Consider the following 23484-nt stretch of genomic DNA (forward strand, 5'->3'; position numbering starts at 1 on the left):
TGCTGCTGCTGCATGTCTAAAACGTGGTCTGACGTTACACGCACCACCAGGGATAAGGCCTTGCCTATAAGCATTCCCCAGCTGGCAAAAACCGAACCTCCCTGCCTATTCCTCACCATGGAAGAACGGAACCTACCTTTTTTTTAAAAAAAGAAAGCCACAGCAGCAGCCAACTCGATTTTGGTAGGCCGCTGTCTCCCCCTTGTGTGCTGCATAAAAAATGCACTCCACTAAAAATAGCAATGATCCACGAAATAGAGCGTATGGAGAGAATGAGGCTTCCAGATGAGCCGTCAGGCTATGATAAATTGTATCACACCTGGGCGATATGGATAGATGCCCGGAGCTCACCCCTATTTACCAAGTGGTTACAGACAGGGACATGTGAGTAACACGTTTAAACCACAATCGTAAAGAGAAACAACAATTCCGGAGCCCGCCCCCCCCCCCTTTTTGTTTTATTTTTTCTTTCTCCCGTGTCATAGATACCTACCCCCCCCTTACCCTCCCCTCATTCCCCTGTTTGTAGACCTTATAAAATATCACAGACAAACATGATATAGTTCAACTCGAAATTGATTTATTAAGTTTCATTGTCAAAGTTAATTTTACATTGCTTTGAGATAAGGCAAAAGTTTCCCCCCCTCCATGAAACCAATAAAACCTATATTGAATAAAATAAAAATGATGCAGTTACCGGTAGTTCTGCAGCTTCTTGGTGGAAATAAAGACCATCTCCCGTCTCCCAGCTGCAGCAGAGACTGACTGAAATGGCTGCCAAGCCCGGTATTAATGCTTCTAAATTGATGACATCACAAAGGAGTGACATCGTCAGCCTTCCAAACACCTGGCTCAATTGCATACAGTATGTATGTATGTATGCATGTATGTGAGTGAGTCTATCTATCTATCTATCTATCTATCTATCTATCTATCTATCTATCTATCTATCTATCTTTATTAATTATGTAGAATATAGATATGGATTATTTCTAAATTACAGATTTTGTAGATATAGATTAAAGATAGATTTAAGATTGTGTGTGTGTGTGTGTGTGTGTGTGTGTGTGTGTGTGTGTGTGTGTGTGTGTGTGTGTGTGTGTGTGTGTATATATAATGTATATATGTAAAAAAAAATATAAAATCTGTAGTTATGTATGTATGTATGTATGGCGGGCGGGCAAAAAAGGCCTGCTGTATGTTTTTAAGTTCTTCGGATGACCATGCCGCTCTAATATTCTCCTTACTAGGGTCTACTAATGCTGGCCCAGGGGAAGGCAATAAAGCCCTATGGGGCCGAAGCCAATTTCCCTTATTTTAGGTAAAAAGTTTCCATCCGTCCCCACTGGAAATGCGGCCGGCCGAAGAGATCCCTCCAACCGACCGACCGACGCACCTTCAGAGACAAACTAGTGCTTGCTTCTAGTGTCATCGCCGGCTTAACCATCCTTTGTAGGGAGCTGACGAGTCCTGCAGTAGCAGCAGCAGCAGGCTCTGCAAGCCTAGGATGCGTGAGCACGGTGCAAGAGGAAGGACTGAGGGTGTGAGGCTGGGCGCGGTTGAGAAGGCGTGGGGCGGGGCTATGGAAAGTTTTAATAGCTCTCCCAGCTGCCTGGGTGCATTGTGGGTGCGCCCAGAGTGCTGGCTGAGCGTGTTGCCTCAAGCCTTGGAAGTGGAGTTGGGCGGGCCGGGCTACAGGTGAAACCCATTTCGGGTTATCGCTTCTCGGCCTTTTGGCTAAGATCAAGTGTAGTATCTGTTCTTATCAGTTTAATATCTGATACGTCCCCTATCTGGGGACCATATATTAAATGGATTTTTAGAACAGGGAGCTGGAAAAAGAGCTTGCTCTGTCCACTCCACGCATTGACCTGGTATTGCAGTACCTCCAGGACCGGTGCACCCCCTTTCCTACAGCAGTTTCCAAAAGCAGAAAAACAAAACCGACGAGCAAGAGGTGCAGCGCAGCTGTGGCGGCGGCTGCTGCTACCACCCAAGCACTTTGATTGACACTCAGCCCGTCTGCTCGCAACATTGTATCCACTGAGCAGCTGCGTCTGCCAGAGTGTGCACAGCACAGGTACAACTGGAAGCAAAACACACACACACACACACACCAGTTCATATGGCAGCCGCACTCTATAGTTCGTACCTACCGCTGCGCTAATAGCCAAGTTGGAAACATCGGGCAGGCACAGCGTATCCTGGCAGCCTGCGTCTGTATGCTCCACGTATTCGGGTCATGGGTGTATGTGCAGGGGGCCCGGAGCCCTAGGGGGCCCATAAAGTCTCTCTTCCCCACATTGTAAACCAATGCTATCAATGACGCTTTATAGTTTGGGGGCCCAGTTCCAGACTTTGTACTGGGGCCCCGCAGCTTCAAGTTACACCTCCGGATCAGGATAATGCTAGGCCATTCCAACCAGCCTGTGTGTGTGACCTGCAGTCGCTGGTAGTCGAAAAGCGGCCGGCCCCGGATGCGCGCTTCAGAGTGGACAGACAGCAGCGGACCCCCAATCACACAGGCCCAAGGCTTGCTATGTAGCACGGAATACCTCATTGGACTGCAGCACTCCACGCGGGCTGAGATACACGCTCCACGTGGGATGGGCAGTATTCGTCCATGAAGATCCAGGCCAACGTTTAGAGATGGAGCAACACTCGGGGAGCAAAGAACTCCAACGAACGGACGCCTACTTTACAAGGATGTATTGCTTTATTCAATGCATGGACACAGAAACAGTTCAACCGCTCGATTACAGACCGCAGTCAATACAGTAAAGAAAGAAATGTGTCTGTTTAATGTAAACTTGCATGGAGCTCGTTTGTCAGCCACTGACTGAATGCTGCTGCTGCATGTCTAAAACGTGGTCTGACGTTACACGCACCACCAGGGATAAGGCCTTGCCTATAAGCATTCCCCAGCTGGCAAAAACCGAACCTCCCTGCCTATTCCTCACCATGGAAGAACGGAACCTACCTTTTTTTTTAAAAAAGAAAGCCACAGCAGCAGCCAACTCGATTTTGGTAGGCCGCTGTCTCCCCCTTGTGTGCTGCATAAAAAATGCACTCCACTAAAAATAGCAATGATCCACGAAATAGAGCGTATGGAGAGAATGAGGCTTCCAGATGAGCCGTCAGGCTATGATAAATTGTATCACACCTGGGCGATATGGATAGATGCCCGGAGCTCACCCCTATTTACCAAGTGGTTACAGACAGGGACATGTGAGTAACACGTTTAAACCACAATCGTAAAGAGAAACAACAATTCCGGAGCCCGCCCCCCCCCCCCCTTTTTGTTTTATTTTTTCTTTCTCCCGTGTCATAGATACCTACCCCCCCCTTACCCTCCCCTCATTCCCCTGTTTGTAGACCTTATAAAATATCACAGACAAACATGATATAGTTCAACTCGAAATTGATTTATTAAGTTTCATTGTCAAAGTTAATTTTACATTGCTTTGAGATAAGGCAAAAGTTTCCCCCCCTCCATGAAACCAATAAAACCTATATTGAATAAAATAAAAATGATGCAGTTACCGGTAGTTCTGCAGCTTCTTGGTGGAAATAAAGACCATCTCCCGTCTCCCAGCTGCAGCAGAGACTGACTGAAATGGCTGCCAAGCCCGGTATTAATGCTTCTAAATTGATGACATCACAAAGGAGTGACATCGTCAGCCTTCCAAACACCTGGCTCAATTGCATACAGTATGTATGTATGTATGCATGTATGTGAGTGAGTCTATCTATCTATCTATCTATCTATCTATCTATCTATCTTTATTAATTATGTAGAATATAGATATGGATTATTTCTAAATTACAGATTTTGTAGATATAGATTAAAGATAGATTTAAGATTGTGTGTGTGTGTGTGTGTGTGTGTGTGTGTGTGTGTGTGTGTGTGTGTGTGTGTGTATATATAATGTATATATGTAAAAAAAAATATAAAATCTGTAGTTATGTATGTATGTATGTATGGCGGGCGGGCAAAAAAGGCCTGCTGTATGTTTTTAAGTTCTTCGGATGACCATGCCGCTCTAATATTCTCCTTACTAGGGTCTACTAATGCTGGCCCAGGGGAAGGCAATAAAGCCCTATGGGGCCGAAGCCAATTTCCCTTATTTTAGGTTAAAAGTTTCCATCCGTCCCCACTGGAAATGCGGCCGGCCGAAGAGATCCCTCCAACCGACCGACCGACGCACCTTCAGAGACAAACTAGTGCTTGCTTCTAGTGTCATCGCCGGCTTAACCATCCTTTGTAGGGAGCTGACGAGTCCTGCAGTAGCAGCAGCAGCAGGCTCTGCAAGCCTAGGATGCGTGAGCACGGTGCAAGAGGAAGGACTGAGGGTGTGAGGCTGGGCGCGGTTGAGAAGGCGTGGGGCGGGGCTATGGAAAGTTTTAATAGCTCTCCCAGCTGCCTGGGTGCATTGTGGGTGCGCCCAGAGTGCTGGCTGAGCGTGTTGCCTCAAGCCTTGGAAGTGGAGTTGGGCGGGCCGGGCTACAGGTGAAACCCATTTCGGGTTATCGCTTCTCGGCCTTTTGGCTAAGATCAAGTGTAGTATCTGTTCTTATCAGTTTAATATCTGATACGTCCCCTATCTGGGGACCATATATTAAATGGATTTTTAGAACAGGGAGCTGGAAAAAGAGCTTGCTCTGTCCACTCCACGCATTGACCTGGTATTGCAGTACCTCCAGGACCGGTGCACCCCCTTTCCTACAGCAGTTTCCAAAAGCAGAAAAACAAAACCGACGAGCAAGAGGTGCAGCGCAGCTGTGGCGGCGGCTGCTGCTACCACCCAAGCACTTTGATTGACACTCAGCCCGTCTGCTCGCAACATTGTATCCACTGAGCAGCTGCGTCTGCCAGAGTGTGCACAGCACAGGTACAACTGGAAGCAAAACACACACACACACACACACCAGTTCATATGGCAGCCGCACTCTATAGTTCGTACCTACCGCTGCGCTAATAGCCAAGTTGGAAACATCGGGCAGGCACAGCGTATCCTGGCAGCCTGCGTCTGTATGCTCCACGTATTCGGGTCATGGGTGTATGTGCAGGGGGCCCGGAGCCCTAGGGGGCCCATAAAGTCTCTCTTCCCCACATTGTAAACCAATGCTATCAATGACGCTTTATAGTTTGGGGGCCCAGTTCCAGACTTTGTACTGGGGCCCCGCAGCTTCAAGTTACACCTCCGGATCAGGATAATGCTAGGCCATTCCAACCAGCCTGTGTGTGTGACCTGCAGTCGCTGGTAGTCGAAAAGCGGCCGGCCCCGGATGCGCGCTTCAGAGTGGACAGACAGCAGCGGACCCCCAATCACACAGGCCCAAGGCTTGCTATGTAGCACGGAATACCTCATTGGACTGCAGCACTCCACGCGGGCTGAGATACACGCTCCACGTGGGATGGGCAGTATTCGTCCATGAAGATCCAGGCCAACGTTTAGAGATGGAGCAACACTCGGGGAGCAAAGAACTCCAACGAACGGACGCCTACTTTACAAGGATGTATTGCTTTATTCAATGCATGGACACAGAAACAGTTCAACCGCTCGATTACAGACCGCAGTCAATACAGTAAAGAAAGAAATGTGTCTGTTTAATGTAAACTTGCATGGAGCTCGTTTGTCAGCCACTGACTGAATGCTGCTGCTGCATGTCTAAAACGTGGTCTGACGTTACACGCACCACCAGGGATAAGGCCTTGCCTATAAGCATTCCCCAGCTGGCAAAAACCGAACCTCCCTGCCTATTCCTCACCATGGAAGAACGGAACCTACCTTTTTTTTAAAAAAAGAAAGCCACAGCAGCAGCCAACTCGATTTTGGTAGGCCGCTGTCTCCCCCTTGTGTGCTGCATAAAAAATGCACTCCACTAAAAATAGCAATGATCCACGAAATAGAGCGTATGGAGAGAATGAGGCTTCCAGATGAGCCGTCAGGCTATGATAAATTGTATCACACCTGGGCGATATGGATAGATGCCCGGAGCTCACCCCTATTTACCAAGTGGTTACAGACAGGGACATGTGAGTAACACGTTTAAACCACAATCGTAAAGAGAAACAACAATTCCGGAGCCCGCCCCCCCCCCCCTTTTTGTTTTATTTTTTCTTTCTCCCGTGTCATAGATACCTACCCCCCCCTTACCCTCCCCTCATTCCCCTGTTTGTAGACCTTATAAAATATCACAGACAAACATGATATAGTTCAACTCGAAATTGATTTATTAAGTTTCATTGTCAAAGTTAATTTTACATTGCTTTGAGATAAGGCAAAAGTTTCCCCCCCTCCATGAAACCAATAAAACCTATATTGAATAAAATAAAAATGATGCAGTTACCGGTAGTTCTGCAGCTTCTTGGTGGAAATAAAGACCATCTCCCGTCTCCCAGCTGCAGCAGAGACTGACTGAAATGGCTGCCAAGCCCGGTATTAATGCTTCTAAATTGATGACATCACAAAGGAGTGACATCGTCAGCCTTCCAAACACCTGGCTCAATTGCATACAGTATGTATGTATGTATGCATGTATGTGAGTGAGTCTATCTATCTATCTATCTATCTATCTATCTATCTTTATTAATTATGTAGAATATAGATATGGATTATTTCTAAATTACAGATTTTGTAGATATAGATTAAAGATAGATTTAAGATTGTGTGTGTGTGTGTGTGTGTGTGTGTGTGTGTGTGTGTGTGTGTGTGTGTGTGTGTATATATAATGTATATATGTAAAAAAAAATATAAAATCTGTAGTTATGTATGTATGTATGTATGGCGGGCGGGCAAAAAAGGCCTGCTGTATGTTTTTAAGTTCTTCGGATGACCATGCCGCTCTAATATTCTCCTTACTAGGGTCTACTAATGCTGGCCCAGGGGAAGGCAATAAAGCCCTATGGGGCCGAAGCCAATTTCCCTTATTTTAGGTTAAAAGTTTCCATCCGTCCCCACTGGAAATGCGGCCGGCCGAAGAGATCCCTCCAACCGACCGACCGACGCACCTTCAGAGACAAACTAGTGCTTGCTTCTAGTGTCATCGCCGGCTTAACCATCCTTTGTAGGGAGCTGACGAGTCCTGCAGTAGCAGCAGCAGCAGGCTCTGCAAGCCTAGGATGCGTGAGCACGGTGCAAGAGGAAGGACTGAGGGTGTGAGGCTGGGCGCGGTTGAGAAGGCGTGGGGCGGGGCTATGGAAAGTTTTAATAGCTCTCCCAGCTGCCTGGGTGCATTGTGGGTGCGCCCAGAGTGCTGGCTGAGCGTGTTGCCTCAAGCCTTGGAAGTGGAGTTGGGCGGGCCGGGCTACAGGTGAAACCCATTTCGGGTTATCGCTTCTCGGCCTTTTGGCTAAGATCACATGTGGATCGGAGAAGAGGATCATCTGGAGTGGTGAAATGGAGCCTCAGGCTATACGGAACACCATCCGCTTTCTGGTTAAGCCAGATTCCTGCAGAAGAGTGGAGCTGGGAACCTTCGTCCAGGAAGTCCTCTTTGAAGCACTGAAGCTGAAAGCTGCTGAGATCTTCTGCCTGCAAGACCACACCGGCAAAGGACTGTTTGATGTCTCTTTTGAGACAAACAGTTTCTGCCTGAACATTTTTGAACGCTGCAAGCTGCTGAAAGAAGAAGGGAAGCTGAGCGACTTCATCCTGCTGCCACTGTTCCAGATGGATGAGAAGCCAGTGACTCTGCATCTATTTAACCCCTTCACTGAGCTCTCTCATGTGGTGGCGTTCCTACAGAGATACTGCAGCAATGTGCGTGGAGGAGTGAAGCTGAAGAATGCTTTTGGGATCCCTAATGGCAAGCTGCGTTTCTGGGTGCGTTTTCGCACAGACCCTAATGGCATCGGAGGAGTAAAGCACCCACCATCCTCCTTCTCCCTGGGAGGCAACAGGGGATACTTGACCTACCCAGGCCAGCCCCGCTACTGCAGGCTGTGTTTGCAGTTTGGACACACACAAGACTTCTGTCCTAATGGCCGCTGCTGCAGGAATTGTGGAGTACAGGGTCATGAGGCTGGCCAGTGCCCTAAGCCTCGCAAATGTGACCTGTGTGGCTCTATTTTACACTTGGCAAGGAACTGCCCCAAGGGACTAATGACGAGCCGCAGTTATGCTGATGCGGCTCGCACTGGAAGAGGACCTGTTTTCTTTGAAAGTGGTCTGGACACTGGGGTTAATGAACCAGAAGATTTAATGCCTATGGATGAGGCCGTTAGTCGCTTGCCGCCGCTGTTTCAGACCACTGCACAAGATCAAGCGTCCACCTCAGGACTCCAGCCAGAACAGCCAGGGATTACAACAGCAACCGCAGCAGAGGTAAACCCGATGGGAGTTCCTGTACCTCAGAGTTTGCCCTCTGAGGTCTCCAGCGCTGAGCCTGCTGCACAGAGTGCCCCCCCTGCTGCCCCCCTGGGAGTTACTACAGCTGATCATCAGGCAGCCACGACCTCCCAGCTACAAGTGTCTGCAGCTGCCCAACCCCAGCATGATGAGGATACAGATGACAGCACCACCATCATCCCTGACACAGGTACTGTGAGTATGGAACTGTCATTGCCTTCATCCACAAACTCTGTGATTCCAGGAACTGTGTGCTCCCCTACTGCTGGCATTATGCCAGGACTTGCACCTAAGAGGCAGGAGGGGGAGGAGGACTCTTGGGCGTTGGTGCAAAGAAGCAAATCTAAAAGGTTGAAAACTGCACCTAGTGCTACAAACTTCTCTGAGGGCTCCATACCTTGTGCCCAAAGCCCAGCCAGCCCCCCTGTTTGTTTAAGCACCAATGCTTTTGAGGTGCTGGCAGACTTAGAGGAGGACATGCTGTCCCCCAGCAGTGGGGCATCCTCCCCATTTTTGGACACCGACGCAATTGAGCAGTTTGTTGGTGCCTTGCAAATGCCTAATGTCTGAAAGTATTGTAATGTTGGTTGTTTTTCCTGTTATTGTTTTTATCCTCATAACCATTCATTTCATCAGTTTTATCCCTAAATGTAAGGGTTATATGTAGCAGAGCTAGACGTGCGGCTATTTTAGAGCACCTGTCCACACGGTCTGCTGACATTCTCTGCCTGCAGGAGTGCGGTTTGACCTCTATACCTAAAGCTTCGGAATGGCCGCACGGCCAGTCGCTGTGGTCAACATCCACAAAAAACAAAAATGATGGCGTGGGGATTTTGTTTACAAACAACAGTTATGTTATAGATGAATATGTTGTCATAGAGGAGGGCAGATGTCTTCTGGCTTATGTCACATTCCGAAATGTGCGATTCAGGGTCATAAATGTGTACGCCCCTCCAGATAAGAACGAGCGCAAGGAGCTGTTTGAAAAACTAAAGTTGTTCCTACCAGGCCGTTTGCCAGTTTTTTTGGTGGGAGATTTGAACTGTCACCTCCAAGGAGAAAAAATGGATGTGACAGCCAAACAGCTCAACCAGATGACATCTGACCTCCAATTATTAGATGTAGTAGCATTAGCAAAGGTGAAGCCCGTACCTGACACGTATCATGCGGACAGGGGCGGGGTGCACGCTCGTTTAGACTACATCTTTGTTTCTAAAACTGTTAATGTTAAAAGTTACAGCCAGGAGAGGGTTAATTTTTCAGACCATGAGTGCCTGAAGTGTGTGTGTGAGTTAGAGGATGTCGTGCGGTATGGGAGAGGTGTATGGAAAATGAATGTGAGCCTGCTGGAGGATGAGAGTGTGTATGAGGACTTCAGGAAGGTGTATGAGGAATGGCAGAGAATGAAGAATGACTTTGGGAGTGTCATGGCCTGGTGGGAGTGGGTGAAAGGAAAGATTGGTGTCTTCTTCAGGAAAAGAGGCTACAGGGTGGCTGCGAGGAAGAGAGAGATGTATGCGAGAGTGAATGCTAAACTGAATGTCCTGCATAAACTAAGAGAGGCCGGTGTGAATGTGGATGAGGAGCTGTGTGATGCCAGGAAGAAGGTGAATGAGTGTTTGCGGGAGAGAGGGAAGCAAATCATGTTCCAGGCCAAGTTGGACACAATGGAGAAGGATGAATGTTGTTCACGGTTTTTCTTTAAAAAGTTAGTCAAAAGTAAAACGGATGTGAGTGTGGTGAGGGACATGGATGGGAAGGAGCTGAAGGGAGAGGAGGTAGCAGAGGCAATTGAGGATTTCTATAGAGACTTGTATAGTGAAAAGATGAGAGATGCAAGTCTAGAGAGGGAGGTGATCGGATCCCTTACGGACAGGATCGCAGAGGAGGATATACCACCATTGGTGAGGGATATAACAGAGGATGAGGTGAGAAAGGTATTTGAGAGCATGACACGGAATAAAACTCCAGGGATGGATGGATTACCGATGGAATTTTATTTGTTCTTCTGGCCTATTGTTGGTAGTGATATACTGCAGTTGTATCAGTGGATGTGGAGAGAAGGTAACATAGGGTTAAGTATGAAAGAGGGATTAGTGGTATTAATCTTTAAAAAAGGAGATAAATCAGACTTGCGTAATTGGAGGCCTATCACCCTGCTTAATGTGGACTACAAGGGGTACGCCAAGTTGCTTGCCAGTCGCATGAGTAGGGTTATAGCCCAGGTAGTTCAGGAGGATCAGGTATGTGGTGTGCCTGAGCGCTCCATTGCAGGTAACCTAAGCCTGCTCCGAGATGTCCTCTGGGATGGGATGCAGAGGGACAGGAGTGTGATGGTTCTCTCCTTAGATTTTGAGAAAGCCTTTGACCGGCTTTCTCATGCCTTTCTGTTTAATGTGTTAGATAGGATGGGTTTCCCATCTAGTTTCTTAAGAGCTATTAGAAGCCTCTATGATGGGATTGGAAGCCAAATTCTACTCCGTGGCTTTGTAACTAACAGGATTACAGTCTGTTCGGGAGTCAGACAAGGCTGCCCGTTATCCCCGTTAGTATTTATTTGTGCTATGGAACCCTTGTTCTGTATGTTGCGGAGAGATAAGTTTATGAGAGGAATGATGGTGCCGGGCAGTGGAGGGAAGGCTGTGAAGGCTCTTGGTTACATGGATGACGTCTGCATAGTGACAGAGCATAAAGCAGAGCTGACCAGAGCTAAACTGCATACAAACATCTTCTGCGGGGCATCAGCCTTCCGTGTGAATTGGGACAAATGTGAGGTGAAGTGCTTTGGAGGAAAGTGTGAAGTGGCAGATGTGGGAGTGAAAGTGGTCAACAGTATAAAAGTATTAGGCATAAAGTTTGAAGAACGCTTGAATGGCCATGAGAATTGGGAAGAAGTAAGAGACAAAATAAACAGAAAATTAGACTTCTGGAAACTGCGAGAGCTAACCTTCACAGGTAAAACACTCATCATCAAATGTGTCATCTTACCAATGCTGCTCTACATAGCTAACATTTTCCCACCAAGCTACATGGAGCTCAGGAAAATAAATAGAGTCCTGTTCCTCTTTCTATGGGGAGTTAAAATGGAGAGAGTGAAAAGAACCACAGTGGTAAAGTCCAGACAAAACGGTGGCTTAGGCTTCCCGGATGTCCAACTGTATTTGGCGATTAACTTTATGATGACCGTACACAGACTCATCCAAGGGGATACTAAAGTGGCGTTCATGACCAAATACATTGGGGGATGGCTGCTCTGCAGGTTACAATGGTGTGAGAGGAGGCTGACACAGCCAGTGGCGTTTACTTGCCCAGCCTGGTATGTGCGAATGGAAAAGTTTGTGAAAGAGAATGATTTGACTGGTCTGAACAAAAATGAGCTTAGAAACAAAAAGAAGGTGCTACAAATCTGTAAGAGAGGAGAACTGGCAGAAGACATTGACTTACTGACACATGTAGAGGCAGAAAGAGTCTGGGGTAACCTTTCCCGGCAGGACGGGACAAACAGACAAAAGGACATCATGTGGTTAAGTATGCAAGGGGCCTTACCTGTGAGAGAGGTCCAGAAGAAGAGGGACCTGGTGTGCAGCGAAGCATGCCCACGGCAGCGCTGTGGAGGGATAGAGAGTATCCTACATGTCTTCTGGAACTGCGGGTTTGCACAACGAGTGTTGGGAAAGTTGAAACCCCTGATAAAAGAGCTCACAGGGCTCACATACTTATCATTTGCCTTCGTGCTTTTTGGTATCGGAGTTACAAATAAAGACAAAAGTCATGTTTTATGGTTATTAATGCTATGTATTAAAGAGGTACTCTGGGACGCACGAAACATCTATGTGTATAAAAGGGAATGCTGGGAGGAAGATGATTGTGTCAGACTGATCCTGAGTCGTCTTTACCTGTGTTACTTATATGATAAAAAGAAGCGAGGAGTAGCTGATGCCGAAGGGATCTGGAAATTCAAGAAATGGAAACACCTTGTAAAGTTATAAGTATTCTTCTTTATTGTGTGATTTGAGTGTAATTTGCAGATTTACAATGACTGAATAACCTGTTTGTGCAAATAAAGTTTATTTTACAATAAAAAAAAAAAAAAAAAAAAAATCTGTTCTTATCAGTTTAATATCTGATACGTCCCCTATCTGGGGACCATATATTAAATGGATTTTTAGAACAGGGAGCTGGAAAAAGAGCTTGCTCTGTCCACTCCACGCATTGACCTGGTATTGCAGTACCTCCAGGACCGGTGCACCCCCTTTCCTACAGCAGTTTCCAAAAGCAGAAAAACAAAACCGACGAGCAAGAGGTGCAGCGCAGCTGTGGCGGCGGCTGCTGCTACCACCCAAGCACTTTGATTGACACTCAGCCCGTCTGCTCGCAACATTGTATCCACTGAGCAGCTGCGTCTGCCAGAGTGTGCACAGCACAGGTACAACTGGAAGCAAAACACACACACACACACACACCAGTTCATATGGCAGCCGCACTCTATAGTTCGTACCTACCGCTGCGCTAATAGCCAAGTTGGAAACATCGGGCAGGCACAGCGTATCCTGGCAGCCTGCGTCTGTATGCTCCACGTATTCGGGTCATGGGTGTATGTGCAGGGGGCCCGGAGCCCTAGGGGGCCCATAAAGTCTCTCTTCCCCACATTGTAAACCAATGCTATCAATGACGCTTTATAGTTTGGGGGCCCAGTTCCAGACTTTGTACTGGGGCCCCGCAGCTTCAAGTTACACCTCCGGATCAGGATAATGCTAGGCCATTCCAACCAGCCTGTGTGTGTGACCTGCAGTCGCTGGTAGTCGAAAAGCGGCCGGCCCCGGATGCGCGCTTCAGAGTGGACAGACAGCAGCGGACCCCCAATCACACAGGCCCAAGGCTTGCTATGTAGCACGGAATACCTCATTGGACTGCAGCACTCCACGCGGGCTGAGATACACGCTCCACGTGGGATGGGCAGTATTCGTCCATGAAGATCCAGGCCAACGTTTAGAGATGGAGCAACACTCGGGGAGCAAAGAACTCCAACGAACGGACGCCTACTTTACAAGGATGTATTGCTTTATTCAATGCATGGACACAGAAACAGTTCAACCGCTCGATTACAGACCGCAGTCAATACAGTAAAGAAAGAAATGTGTCTGTTTAATGTAAACTTGCATGGAGCTCGTTTGTCAGCCACTGACTGAATGCTGCTGCTGCATGTCTAAAACGTGGTCTGACGTTACACGCACCACCAGGGATAAGGCCTTGCCTATAAGCATTCCCCAGCTGGCAAAAACCGAACCTCCCTGCCTATTCCTCACCATGGAAGAACGGAACCTACCTTTTTTTTAAAAAAAGAAAGCCACAGCAGCAGCCAACTCGATTTTGGTAGGCCGCTGTCTCCCCCTTGTGTGCTGCATAAAAAATGCACTCCACTAAAAATAGCAATGATCCACGAAATAGAGCGTATGGAGAGAATGAGGCTTCCAGATGAGCCGTCAGGCTATGATAAATTGTATCACACCTGGGCGATATGGATAGATGCCCGGAGCTCACCCCTATTTACCAAGTGGTTACAGACAGGGACATGTGAGTAACACGTTTAAACCACAATCGTAAAGAGAAACAACAATTCCGGAGCCCGCCCCCCCCCCCTTTTTGTTTTATTTTTTCTTTCTCCCGTGTCATAGATACCTACCCCCCCCTTACCCTCCCCTCATTCCCCTGTTTGTAGACCTTATAAAATATCACAGACAAACATGATATAGTTCAACTCGAAATTGATTTATTAAGTTTCATTGTCAAAGTTAATTTTACATTGCTTTGAGATAAGGCAAAAGTTTCCCCCCCTCCATGAAACCAATAAAACCTATATTGAATAAAATAAAAATGATGCAGTTACCGGTAGTTCTGCAGCTTCTTGGTGGAAATAAAGACCATCTCCCGTCTCCCAGCTGCAGCAGAGACTGACTGAAATGGCTGCCAAGCCCGGTATTAATGCTTCTAAATTGATGACATCACAAAGGAGTGACATCGTCAGCCTTCCAAACACCTGGCTCAATTGCATACAGTATGTATGTATGTATGCATGTATGTGAGTGAGTCTATCTATCTATCTATCTATCTATCTATCTTTATTAATTATGTAGAATATAGATATGGATTATTTCTAAATTACAGATTTTGTAGATATAGATTAAAGATAGATTTAAGATTGTGTGTGTGTGTGTGTGTGTGTGTGTGTGTGTGTGTGTATATATAATGTATATATGTAAAAAAAAATATAAAATCTGTAGTTATGTATGTATGTATGTATGGCGGGCGGGCAAAAAAGGCCTGCTGTATGTTTTTAAGTTCTTCGGATGACCATGCCGCTCTAATATTCTCCTTACTAGGGTCTACTAATGCTGGCCCAGGGGAAGGCAATAAAGCCCTATGGGGCCGAAGCCAATTTCCCTTATTTTAGGTAAAAAGTTTCCATCCGTCCCCACTGGAAATGCGGCCGGCCGAAGAGATCCCTCCAACCGACCGACCGACGCACCTTCAGAGACAAACTAGTGCTTGCTTCTAGTGTCATCGCCGGCTTAACCATCCTTTGTAGGGAGCTGACGAGTCCTGCAGTAGCAGCAGCAGCAGGCTCTGCAAGCCTAGGATGCGTGAGCACGGTGCAAGAGGAAGGACTGAGGGTGTGAGGCTGGGCGCGGTTGAGAAGGCGTGGGGCGGGGCTATGGAAAGTTTTAATAGCTCTCCCAGCTGCCTGGGTGCATTGTGGGTGCGCCCAGAGTGCTGGCTGAGCGTGTTGCCTCAAGCCTTGGAAGTGGAGTTGGGCGGGCCGGGCTACAGGTGAAACCCATTTCGGGTTATCGCTTCTCGGCCTTTTGGCTAAGATCAAGTGTAGTATCTGTTCTTATCAGTTTAATATCTGATACGTCCCCTATCTGGGGACCATATATTAAATGGATTTTTAGAACAGGGAGCTGGAAAAAGAGCTTGCTCTGTCCACTCCACGCATTGACCTGGTATTGCAGTACCTCCAGGACCGGTGCACCCCCTTTCCTACAGCAGTTTCCAAAAGCAGAAAAACAAAACCGACGAGCAAGAGGTGCAGCGCAGCTGTGGCGGCGGCTGCTGCTACCACCCAAGCACTTTGATTGACACTCAGCCCGTCTGCTCGCAACATTGTATCCACTGAGCAGCTGCGTCTGCCAGAGTGTGCACAGCACAGGTACAACTGGAAGCAAAACACACACACACACACACACCAGTTCATATGGCAGCCGCACTCTATAGTTCGTACCTACCGCTGCGCTAATAGCCAAGTTGGAAACATCGGGCAGGCACAGCGTATCCTGGCAGCCTGCGTCTGTATGCTCCACGTATTCGGGTCATGGGTGTATGTGCAGGGGGCCCGGAGCCCTAGGGGGCCCATAAAGTCTCTCTTCCCCACATTGTAAACCAATGCTATCAATGACGCTTTATAGTTTGGGGGCCCAGTTCCAGACTTTGTACTGGGGCCCCGCAGCTTCAAGTTACACCTCCGGATCAGGATAATGCTAGGCCATTCCAACCAGCCTGTGTGTGTGACCTGCAGTCGCTGGTAGTCGAAAAGCGGCCGGCCCCGGATGCGCGCTTCAGAGTGGACAGACAGCAGCGGACCCCCAATCACACAGGCCCAAGGCTTGCTATGTAGCACGGAATACCTCATTGGACTGCAGCACTCCACGCGGGCTGAGATACACGCTCCACGTGGGATGGGCAGTATTCGTCCATGAAGATCCAGGCCAACGTTTAGAGATGGAGCAACACTCGGGGAGCAAAGAACTCCAACGAACGGACGCCTACTTTACAAGGATGTATTGCTTTATTCAATGCATGGACACAGAAACAGTTCAACCGCTCGATTACAGACCGCAGTCAATACAGTAAAGAAAGAAATGTGTCTGTTTAATGTAAACTTGCATGGAGCTCGTTTGTCAGCCACTGACTGAATGCTGCTGCTGCATGTCTAAAACGTGGTCTGACGTTACACGCACCACCAGGGATAAGGCCTTGCCTATAAGCATTCCCCAGCTGGCAAAAACCGAACCTCCCTGCCTATTCCTCACCATGGAAGAACGGAACCTACCTTTTTTTTAAAAAAAGAAAGCCACAGCAGCAGCCAACTCGATTTTGGTAGGCCGCTGTCTCCCCCTTGTGTGCTGCATAAAAAATGCACTCCACTAAAAATAGCAATGATCCACGAAATAGAGCGTATGGAGAGAATGAGGCTTCCAGATGAGCCGTCAGGCTATGATAAATTGTATCACACCTGGGCGATATGGATAGATGCCCGGAGCTCACCCCTATTTACCAAGTGGTTACAGACAGGGACACATGTGAGTAACACGTTTAAACCACAATCGTAAAGAGAAACAACAATTCCGGAGCCCGCCCCCCCCCCCTTTTTGTTTTATTTTTTCTTTCTCCCGTGTCATAGATACCTACCCCCCCCTTACCCTCCCCTCATTCCCCTGTTTGTAGACCTTATAAAATATCACAGACAAACATGATATAGTTCAACTCGAAATTGATTTATTAAGTTTCATTGTCAAAGTTAATTTTACATTGCTTTGAGATAAGGCAAAAGTTTCCCCCCCTCCATGAAACCAATAAAACCTATATTGAATAAAATAAAAATGATGCAGTTACCGGTAGTTCTGCAGCTTCTTGGTGGAAATAAAGACCATCTCCCGTCTCCCAGCTGCAGCAGAGACTGACTGAAATGGCTGCCAAGCCCGGTATTAATGCTTCTAAATTGATGACATCACAAAGGAGTGACATCGTCAGCCTTCCAAACACCTGGCTCAATTGCATACAGTATGTATGTATGTATGCATGTATGTGAGTGAGTCTATCTATCTATCTATCTATCTATCTATCTTTATTAATTATGTAGAATATAGATATGGATTATTTCTAAATTACAGATTTTGTAGATATAGATTAAAGATAGATTTAAGATTGTGTGTGTGTGTGTGTGTGTGTGTGTGTGTGTGTGTGTGTGTGTATATATAATGTATATATGTAAAAAAAAATATAAAATCTGTAGTTATGTATGTATGTATGTATGGCGGGCGGGCAAAAAAGGCCTGCTGTATGTTTTTAAGTTCTTCGGATGACCATGCCGCTCTAATATTCTCCTTACTAGGGTCTACTAATGCTGGCCCAGGGGAAGGCAATAAAGCCCTATGGGGCCGAAGCCAATTTCCCTTATTTTAGGTTAAAAGTTTCCATCCGTCCCCACTGGAAATGCGGCCGGCCGAAGAGATCCCTCCAACCGACCGACCGACGCACCTTCAGAGACAAACTAGTGCTTGCTTCTAGTGTCATCGCCGGCTTAACCATCCTTTGTAGGGAGCTGACGAGTCCTGCAGTAGCAGCAGCAGCAGGCTCTGCAAGCCTAGGATGCGTGAGCACGGTGCAAGAGGAAGGACTGAGGGTGTGAGGCTGGGCGCGGTTGAGAAGGCGTGGGGCGGGGCTATGGAAAGTTTTAATAGCTCTCCCAGCTGCCTGGGTGCATTGTGGGTGCGCCCAGAGTGCTGGCTGAGCGTGTTGCCTCAAGCCTTGGAAGTGGAGTTGGGCGGGCCGGGCTACAGGTGAAACCCATTTCGGGTTATCGCTTCTCGGCCTTTTGGCTAAGATCAAGTGTAGTATCTGTTCTTATCAGTTTAATATCTGATACGTCCCCTATCTGGGGACCATATATTAAATGGATTTTTAGAACAGGGTGCTGGAAAAAGAGCTTGCTCTGTCCACTCCACGCATTGACCTGGTATTGCAGTACCTCCAGGACCGGTGCACCCCCTTTCCTACAGCAGTTTCCAAAAGCAGAAAAACAAAACCGACGAGCAAGAGGTGCAGCGCAGCTGTGGCGGCGGCTGCTGCTACCACCCAAGCACTTTGATTGACACTCAGCCCGTCTGCTCGCAACATTGTATCCACTGAGCAGCTGCGTCTGCCAGAGTGTGCACAGCACAGGTACAACTGGAAGCAAAACACACACACACACACACACCAGTTCATATGGCAGCCGCACTCTATAGTTCGTACCTACCGCTGCGCTAATAGCCAAGTTGGAAACATCGGGCAGGCACAGCGTATCCTGGCAGCCTGCGTCTGTATGCTCCACGTATTCGGGTCATGGGTGTATGTGCAGGGGGCCCGGAGCCCTAGGGGGCCCATAAAGTCTCTCTTCCCCACATTGTAAACCAATGCTATCAATGACGCTTTATAGTTTGGGGGCCCAGTTCCAGACTTTGTACTGGGGCCCCGCAGCTTCAAGTTACACCTCCGGATCAGGATAATGCTAGGCCATTCCAACCAGCCTGTGTGTGTGACCTGCAGTCGCTGGTAGTCGAAAAGCGGCCGGCCCCGGATGCGCGCTTCAGAGTGGACAGACAGCAGCGGACCCCCAATCACACAGGCCCAAGGCTTGCTATGTAGCACGGAATACCTCATTGGACTGCAGCACTCCACGCGGGCTGAGATACACGCTCCACGTGGGATGGGCAGTATTCGTCCATGAAGATCCAGGCCAACGTTTAGAGATGGAGCAACACTCGGGGAGCAAAGAACTCCAACGAACGGACGCCTACTTTACAAGGATGTATTGCTTTATTCAATGCATGGACACAGAAACAGTTCAACCGCTCGATTACAGACCGCAGTCAATACAGTAAAGAAAGAAATGTGTCTGTTTAATGTAAACTTGCATGGAGCTCGTTTGTCAGCCACTGACTGAATGCTGCTGCTGCATGTCTAAAACGTGGTCTGACGTTACACGCACCACCAGGGATAAGGCCTTGCCTATAAGCATTCCCCAGCTGGCAAAAACCGAACCTCCCTGCCTATTCCTCACCATGGAAGAACGGAACCTACCTTTTTTTTAAAAAAAGAAAGCCACAGCAGCAGCCAACTCGATTTTGGTAGGCCGCTGTCTCCCCCTTGTGTGCTGCATAAAAAATGCACTCCACTAAAAATAGCAATGATCCACGAAATAGAGCGTATGGAGAGAATGAGGCTTCCAGATGAGCCGTCAGGCTATGATAAATTGTATCACACCTGGGCGATATGGATAGATGCCCGGAGCTCACCCCTATTTACCAAGTGGTTACAGACAGGGACATGTGAGTAACACGTTTAAACCACAATCGTAAAGAGAAACAACAATTCCGGAGCCCGCCCCCCCCCCCTTTTTGTTTTATTTTTTCTTTCTCCCGTGTCATAGATACCTACCCCCCCCTTACCCTCCCCTCATTCCCCTGTTTGTAGACCTTATAAAATATCACAGACAAACATGATATAGTTCAACTCGAAATTGATTTATTAAGTTTCATTGTCAAAGTTAATTTTACATTGCTTTGAGATAAGGCAAAAGTTTCCCCCCCTCCATGAAACCAATAAAACCTATATTGAATAAAATAAAAATGATGCAGTTACCGGTAGTTCTGCAGCTTCTTGGTGGAAATAAAGACCATCTCCCGTCTCCCAGCTGCAGCAGAGACTGACTGAAATGGCTGCCAAGCCCGGTATTAATGCTTCTAAATTGATGACATCACAAAGGAGTGACATCGTCAGCCTTCCAAACACCTGGCTCAATTGCATACAGTATGTATGTATGTATGCATGTATGTGAGTGAGTCTATCTATCTATCTATCTATCTATCTATCTATCTATCTATCTTTATTAATTATGTAGAATATAGATATGGATTATTTCTAAATTACAGATTTTGTAGATATAGATTAAAGATAGATTTAAGATTGTGTGTGTGTGTGTGTGTGTGTGTGTGTGTGTGTGTGTGTGTGTGTGTGTGTGTGTATATATAATGTATATATGTAAAAAAAAATATAAAATCTGTAGTTATGTATGTATGTATGTATGGCGGGCGGGCAAAAAAGGCCTGCTGTATGTTTTTAAGTTCTTCGGATGACCATGCCGCTCTAATATTCTCCTTACTAGGGTCTACTAATGCTGGCCCAGGGGAAGGCAATAAAGCCCTATGGGGCCGAAGCCAATTTCCCTTATTTTAGGTTAAAAGTTTCCATCCGTCCCCACTGGAAATGCGGCCGGCCGAAGAGATCCCTCCAACCGACCGACCGACGCACCTTCAGAGACAAACTAGTGCTTGCTTCTAGTGTCATCGCCGGCTTAACCATCCTTTGTAGGGAGCTGACGAGTCCTGCAGTAGCAGCAGCAGCAGGCTCTGCAAGCCTAGGATGCGTGAGCACGGTGCAAGAGGAAGGACTGAGGGTGTGAGGCTGGGCGCGGTTGAGAAGGCGTGGGGCGGGGCTATGGAAAGTTTTAATAGCTCTCCCAGCTGCCTGGGTGCATTGTGGGTGCGCCCAGAGTGCTGGCTGAGCGTGTTGCCTCAAGCCTTGGAAGTGGAGTTGGGCGGGCCGGGCTACAGGTGAAACCCATTTCGGGTTATCGCTTCTCGGCCTTTTGGCTAAGATCAAGTGTAGTATCTGTTCTTATCAGTTTAATATCTGATACGTCCCCTATCTGGGGACCATATATTAAATGGATTTTTAGAACAGGGAGCTGGAAAAAGAGCTTGCTCTGTCCACTCCACGCATTGACCTGGTATTGCAGTACCTCCAGGACCGGTGCACCCCCTTTCCTACAGCAGTTTCCAAAAGCAGAAAAACAAAACCGACGAGCAAGAGGTGCAGCGCAGCTGTGGCGGCGGCTGCTGCTACCACCCAAGCACTTTGATTGACACTCAGCCCGTCTGCTCGCAACATTGTATCCACTGAGCAGCTGCGTCTGCCAGAGTGTGCACAGCACAGGTACAACTGGAAGCAAAACACACACACACACACACACACCAGTTCATATGGCAGCCGCACTCTATAGTTCGTACCTACCGCTGCGCTAATAGCCAAGTTGGAAACATCGGGCAGGCACAGCGTATCCTGGCAGCCTGCGTCTGTATGCTCCACGTATTCGGGTCATGGGTGTATGTGCAGGGGGCCCGGAGCCCTAGGGGGCCCATAAAGTCTCTCTTCCCCACATTGTAAACCAATGCTATCAATGACGCTTTATAGTTTGGGGGCCCAGTTCCAGACTTTGTACTGGGGCCCCGCAGCTTCAAGTTACACCTCCGGATCAGGATAATGCTAGGCCATTCCAACCAGCCTGTGTGTGTGACCTGCAGTCGCTGGTAGTCGAAAAGCGGCCGGCCCCGGATGCGCGCTTCAGAGTGGACAGACAGCAGCGGACCCCCAATCACACAGGCCCAAGGCTTGCTATGTAGCACGGAATACCTCATTGGACTGCAGCACTCCACGCGGGCTGAGATACACGCTCCACGTGGGATGGGCAGTATTCGTCCATGAAGATCCAGGCCAACGTTTAGAGATGGAGCAACACTCGGGGAGCAAAGAACTCCAACGAACGGACGCCTACTTTACAAGGATGTATTGCTTTATTCAATGCATGGACACAGAAACAGTTCAACCGCTCGATTACAGACCGCAGTCAATACAGTAAAGAAAGAAATGTGTCTGTTTAATGTAAACTTGCATGGAGCTCGTTTGTCAGCCACTGACTGAATGCTGCTGCTGCATGTCTAAAACGTGGTCTGACGTTACACGCACCACCAGGGATAAGGCCTTGCCTATAAGCATTCCCCAGCTGGCAAAAACCGAACCTCCCTGCCTATTCCTCACCATGGAAGAACGGAACCTACCTTTTTTTTAAAAAAAGAAAGCCACAGCAGCAGCCAACTCGATTTTGGTAGGCCGCTGTCTCCCCCTTGTGTGCTGCATAAAAAATGCACTCCACTAAAAATAGCAATGATCCACGAAATAGAGCGTATGGAGAGAATGAGGCTTCCAGATGAGCCGTCAGGCTATGATAAATTGTATCACACCTGGGCGATATGGATAGATGCCCGGAGCTCACCCCTATTTACCAAGTGGTTACAGACAGGGACATGTGAGTAACACGTTTAAACCACAATCGTAAAGAGAAACAACAATTCCGGAGCCCGCCCCCCCCCCCTTTTTGTTTTATTTTTTCTTTCTCCCGTGTCATAGATACCTACCCCCCCCTTACCCTCCCCTCATTCCCCTGTTTGTAGACCTTATAAAATATCACAGACAAACATGATATAGTTCAACTCGAAATTGATTTATTAAGTTTCATTGTCAAAGTTAATTTTACATTGCTTTGAGATAAGGCAAAAGTTTCCCCCCCTCCATGAAACCAATAAAACCTATATTGAATAAAATAAAAATGATGCAGTTACCGGTAGTTCTGCAGCTTCTTGGTGGAAATAAAGACCATCTCCCGTCTCCCAGCTGCAGCAGAGACTGACTGAAATGGCTGCCAAGCCCGGTATTAATGCTTCTAAATTGATGACATCACAAAGGAGTGACATCGTCAGCCTTCCAAACACCTGGCTCAATTGCATACAGTATGTATGTATGTATGCATGTATGTGAGTGAGTCTATCTATCTATCTATCTATCTATCTATCTTTATTAATTATGTAGAATATAGATATGGATTATTTCTAAATTACAGATTTTGTAGATATAGATTAAAGATAGATTTAAGATTGTGTGTGTGTGTGTGTGTGTGTGTGTGTGTGTGTGTGTGTGTGTGTGTGTGTGTATATATAATGTATATATGTAAAAAAAAATATAAAATCTGTAGTTATGTATGTATGTATGTATGGCGGGCGGGCAAAAAAGGCCTGCTGTATGTTTTTAAGTTCTTCGGATGACCATGCCGCTCTAATATTCTCCTTACTAGGGTCTACTAATGCTGGCCCAGGGGAAGGCAATAAAGCCCTATGGGGCCGAAGCCAATTTCCCTTATTTTAGGTTAAAAGTTTCCATCCGTCCCCACTGGAAATGCGGCCGGCCGAAGAGATCCCTCCAACCGACCGACCGACGCACCTTCAGAGACAAACTAGTGCTTGCTTCTAGTGTCATCGCCGGCTTAACCATCCTTTGTAGGGAGCTGACGAGTCCTGCAGTAGCAGCAGCAGCAGGCTCTGCAAGCCTAGGATGCGTGAGCACGGTGCAAGAGGAAGGACTGAGGGTGTGAGGCTGGGCGCGGTTGAGAAGGCGTGGGGCGGGGCTATGGAAAGTT

General features: G+C 47.5%; 6 non-coding genes across 6 annotated transcripts; all 6 read left to right on the plus strand.

Annotated features, from left to right (window-relative positions):
* The first annotated feature begins 1717 nt into the window (after positions 1 to 1717).
* LOC136573762 (U2 spliceosomal RNA) lies at positions 1718 to 1908 on the plus strand. Its single transcript, XR_010785982.1, has one exon. It is a non-coding gene; the product is annotated as a U2 spliceosomal RNA (small nuclear RNA).
* A 2621-nt stretch (positions 1909 to 4529) lies between these two features.
* Positions 4530 to 4720, plus strand: LOC136573763 (U2 spliceosomal RNA). The gene has a single exon (XR_010785983.1). It is a non-coding gene; the product is annotated as a U2 spliceosomal RNA (small nuclear RNA).
* A 7694-nt stretch (positions 4721 to 12414) lies between these two features.
* Positions 12415 to 12608, plus strand: LOC136574028 (U2 spliceosomal RNA). Its single transcript, XR_010786201.1, has one exon. It is a non-coding gene; the product is annotated as a U2 spliceosomal RNA (small nuclear RNA).
* Positions 12609 to 15201: 2593 nt separating this feature from the next.
* On the plus strand, positions 15202 to 15392 carry LOC136573764 (U2 spliceosomal RNA). The gene has a single exon (XR_010785984.1). It is a non-coding gene; the product is annotated as a U2 spliceosomal RNA (small nuclear RNA).
* A 2601-nt stretch (positions 15393 to 17993) lies between these two features.
* On the plus strand, positions 17994 to 18184 carry LOC136573832 (U2 spliceosomal RNA). The gene has a single exon (XR_010786050.1). It is a non-coding gene; the product is annotated as a U2 spliceosomal RNA (small nuclear RNA).
* A 2623-nt stretch (positions 18185 to 20807) lies between these two features.
* Positions 20808 to 20998, plus strand: LOC136573765 (U2 spliceosomal RNA). The gene has a single exon (XR_010785985.1). It is a non-coding gene; the product is annotated as a U2 spliceosomal RNA (small nuclear RNA).
* Positions 20999 to 23484: the final 2486 nt, after the last annotated feature.

The sequence above is a fragment of the Eleutherodactylus coqui genome, chromosome 7 (genome assembly GCF_035609145.1).
Source record: "Eleutherodactylus coqui strain aEleCoq1 chromosome 7, aEleCoq1.hap1, whole genome shotgun sequence".
NCBI classification, from domain to species: domain Eukaryota; kingdom Metazoa; phylum Chordata; class Amphibia; order Anura; family Eleutherodactylidae; genus Eleutherodactylus; species Eleutherodactylus coqui.